Source organism: Fukomys damarensis, unplaced genomic scaffold (assembly GCF_012274545.1).
Source record: "Fukomys damarensis isolate Sample0158 unplaced genomic scaffold, DMR_v1.0_HiC HiC_scaffold_21, whole genome shotgun sequence".
Lineage (NCBI taxonomy): Eukaryota > Metazoa > Chordata > Mammalia > Rodentia > Bathyergidae > Fukomys > Fukomys damarensis.
In genome coordinates this window covers 32,460,716-32,465,129 of record NW_022900933.1, presented here as the reverse complement: position 1 = coordinate 32,465,129, position 4,414 = coordinate 32,460,716, and positions in this window count along the sequence as shown.

The following is a 4,414-nucleotide window of genomic DNA, read 5'->3' as shown; positions in this document are numbered from 1 at the left end:
TGAGGTTCTTGAAGTCCCAAAAGTGCAGTGAGTGACAACTCTGTGTGCCAAAAATTCTTCGCAGTTCATTATAAAACCATTTTGGGTTCTGGAAATTTCACCTACATTAGGACCTTCTCGAGTGACACAGCTGGTGTCAGTTTCATCGTCCCATCTCTTCAACTATTTTGCACGCGGTAAGGATGTCCCGTGGCCCTGACACCAACACGCAGAAAGCTCGGGGAGCCCTCATCAACCGAACCGCAGGAAAAAGCCTACGGAAATGTCCAAAGTGTCCACGAGGTGGCGCTGCAGCCCCGGACAAAAACCTCGGCCGGTCCTTGTTTTATTTTTTTCTCATTACCCACTAGTCAGGTCCTGAAATTTTTTGTTGGTGGATTGCCTATTTCCCCACTTATAGTATGAGCAGCCGGGGGACAGGGTTTTGTTCTTTTGCTGATGCAGCCCCTGTGTCTTGAACAGCGCCTGGCCAGGCTTTCCGGGGTGGTGGGTGATTGAGTATTCACAGCCCTTGCGAAGGGGATGCAGGACTTGATTATCAGAGTAACCTATGTTGAGTGGTTTTGTTGTTGTTTCCCGGAATTGTGAATGCCCTCTTTGTTTGTTTGTTTGTTTGTTTTCCAATGGCTTTGTTAATCCAGACCCTGGCTTAGTACAACAGAGACTTTCCAACAGGGTAGTTTCAATATCCTTTCCTTTGCTCACCCTGTTTTAGTCAGGTCTCAAGGTGAGAGTTGCTGACATTCACTGAATGCTCTTCTAAGCAAGCACTTTCTGCCTAAGGGTTTTTCCACTTGGTCCTAGAGCCCCCAGGCAACTTTCTCAATGTCACAGACCCTTCAAGACCCAGGCCTGGTTTTGAACTCTGGCACAGAGCCACCAGGTCGCATACCTCCTCCCATATGGCCTGTGTGTGTGTGTGTGTGTGTGTGTGTGCGTGCGCGCGCGCATGCGCACATGTTATAGAAGAAAGAGCCCTGGTGTGCGAGCTGGACGACCCGGAGTCAAGGTTAATTCTGGGTCTTCTTTCCTGATGAAATGAAGCAGTAGAACCAGTTAAAAAAAAAAAAAAAAGCAAATCTGTCCCGAGGCACACACATTGCTGTGGACTTCAGCAGAAGAGAATTTAAGATGTGCCCAAGATGGCCTAGCGGGCACTCAAAGGACAACAGCTAAGCTGGGGAAGTGGCGCCCATCTAGCCTGGAGGGAGGAGGTGGGTATGGCAGGGGCTAGGAAAGCACTGTGGAGGTGTAAGAGTTTGTGGTTTTCTGAGTGTCCCCATGTTGCCTGGTGCTCCTGATCAAAGGTGGGGGTCCAGGATGGAGGTCACTTTCCACACTCCAGGGGTCACACGCCTCACGGTGCCCCTTAGTCTCAGGCTAGGAAGATTGAAAGGTCTGCTTACACTCTCAGGAGTCCAGGGGTTGGACACAAAAGGAGGAAGAACTTTCTAGAAGCCAGGGATGTGGATGCAAAATGGCTGCCCCAGTGAAGGGCAGCATTCCAGGCAAGCAGAGGCCTGTCAGGAAAGTTGTCCAGAAGCTTTGACTAGGTCTTTAAGGTCTTTTACAACACCCAGATGCAGGGTAGATCATCCCAGGTGCCCCTTCCTATTTGGACCCCTTGAGAGACCTGGCCTGTCTGCTACTTAAGGCTGAGAAGTCTTTTTCTTCTCTTCCCACTGGGCCTTAAAAATCCTTGAGGGGCTTTCCTGAGACATTGTAGAGGAAGCTGGGATTTATTCTGCTAACTCCGCTGGGGCCAGGCCTGCCTGGGTATTTCTGGCACTCCCAAAGGAAAACAAACCTTTACCCACTAATATAAGCAAGCAAAATCTTTATCCAACAAAATAAATCACCCAGCTCCTCTATGCCATGCTCGGCTTTCCCAACATGGCCTTGAGGACCATACCCCTGGTCAGTGTGAAGTCCTGCACCCCGGAGGAGAGGTGCAGGGACTGACTGTAGGTGGCTGGTTAAGGTCACGTTTACCCTGAGGTGGCTTCAGAGGTTGGATGGGGCTCTTCAGGGGTACAGTTGCCAAATAAAACACAGGAGGCCTAGTTACATTTAAATTTTCCATAAATGATGATTTTTTTTTTAGCATGAGTGGATCCTACAGCCCAGTTGGAATATACTTAACAATCACTTACTGCTTATGAGATATTCATATTTAACCAGGTTTCCTATCTTTTCCATTTGCAACCTTCCAGGCTGCTTATAAATATGATCAACAAACCAGGCCGGCTGACTCATGTCTTGCCTTGTAGTTCACGGCTGACTCATGTCTTGCCTTGTAGTTCACGCTGGCCTTGAACTCACCACGTAACCCAGGCTGGTGTTGAACTCTCAGCAATCCTCTGCCTCCACCTCGGGAATGCAGGGATTATAGGGGTGCACCACCACGCCCAGCCTCTCAGCCTTTTTGTACTAAAAACAGTGGTGTGACTGCGGCTGAGTAGGAATTTTTAGGAGCTACCTGGAAGTTTGAGCCACCTGGGAAACACCTGTGATTTAGAGTTTGATCCTGTCAAATCACCTAGAAGGAATCATTTATTTCCAAGGACACACACATAGGTAAACTCCATACTGCACTAGCTACAGTAATTGCTAACACTTACATGGCAGGTACTGTACCTAAACAAATTGCTTAATCCTCACGGTTCTAAGACTGGAATTAACTGAGGCACTCAGTATTGGGGCTGGTGAAGTGAGTTGATGATCTAATTAATCAGTGGGCAGAATATCAGGCAGTCATTAAAACCTAATGATTATTAAGGCTGCTGTCATGCAGAAGGTATTTCACGTATGGTGACAGCAGAGGGAAGACAGGATATAAAATTTAAAATATGGCCCCTATTTATAGACTAGACAAGCAGGAAATAAAATGTTAACTGTGATTAGGTTGGATAATTTCTTTCTTCAGTTTCTTTTTTCGAAAAAGATCCCTTAACGAGTATATCAGCAACATCATCATTAAAGGAAAAGCAAGGGCTGGGGCCTAACAGCTCAGGGATGGGTCACAAGTTTAGCACCGGCCAGGCTTGCTTTAACCTCCACCCCGCCCCCATTGAAAAGCCTTTCAGAGCCTTCCTTTCTCCCCGCAGGCAGAATCCAGAATCTGCTCCAGGTTGCCTCACAGAGGCCTACCCTGCTATTCTCTTTTTCTTATTTTCCGATAAACTAAAAATAATATTTCATAAACACATCTTGGTTGCCACAAGACTTTTAACTGAACACAATTTGGGATAGGAAGTTAAGAATCATGCTGTCCCTTCCTTTAAGGGTCTTATGACCATAGTGCGTTTTTCTTTTTTCCTTCAGGCAGAGTCTCACCATGTAGTTTAGGCTGGACTTGAGCTCACTGTGTAGCCCAGGCTGGCCCCAGGCTCATGGTGATCCTCCTGTCTCAGCCTCCCGAATGCAGAGATTACAGCTGTGGGCCACCATGCCAGGCTGTCACTTTGATTTTCTTAGCCACCAGTCTAATTTAGGCTGGGCCCAGGCTCCTGTAAGACCATGAGAAAGCCATGAGGCCTCCTGTTGTAAACGTTTTCCCGGATCGCATCGGAATGCTCAATGCAATCAAATTCATGGGCTCAAATCCACCCACCAGAACCCTTGGGCAAACAACCTACTGGCTTATTGTTGAATCACCCTATAAAACAACTTTATACATATTCAAATTAGTGGAATTTGGGGGGAAACAACTGTACTCATTGAAATGTTGAAAAAGAAAAGTAGAGAGTTTATAAACAATGAAACTATTCAGAGCAGGGGTCAGCAAACCAGTGATTGCAGGCCTCTGTGGGCCAGGGCGTATCTGTCACAGCTACTCAGCCGGCGCTTGTGGCTGGACAGGAGCCCAAAACAGGAGACAGGACCTCAAGGAATGGGGGTCACACTCCCCACAGAGCTGGATTCACAGATGCTACAATGACTTCGTAGCATTTCCACTTGTTATGAATTCTTTTTCTTTCCATCCTGCGCTCTACCACCGTTTAAAAGTGTAAAACCATTCTTTGGGGCTGGGGATTTAGCTTAGTGGTTCCACTGCCTGCCTCGCAAGCACAAGTTCTGGATTTTGATCTCCGGTACCAAAAAGAAAAAAAAAACATTCTTTGCCTGAGGATTGTGCAAAAATCAGTAGAGGGTAGGGTTTGTGTGGGTTGTGGTTTGATTTTGCCTGGTTTGTAGCACAGGCTCTGGGAACAGCCGGTCCTGAGCTCTGGCCCAGCCTCCTCCTCCCCGTAAGGGTGGAAGTTTCAGTTTCCTTGGCTACAGAACAGGGGAGAATAACTGGCCAGCATGTGGGACTGTTAGGAGAGCCACATTGCCACTGCATGGGCCTTCTATGAGCCTTACAGATGCATTCATGGTAGTTATTATTATTATTATTATTATTATTATTTTT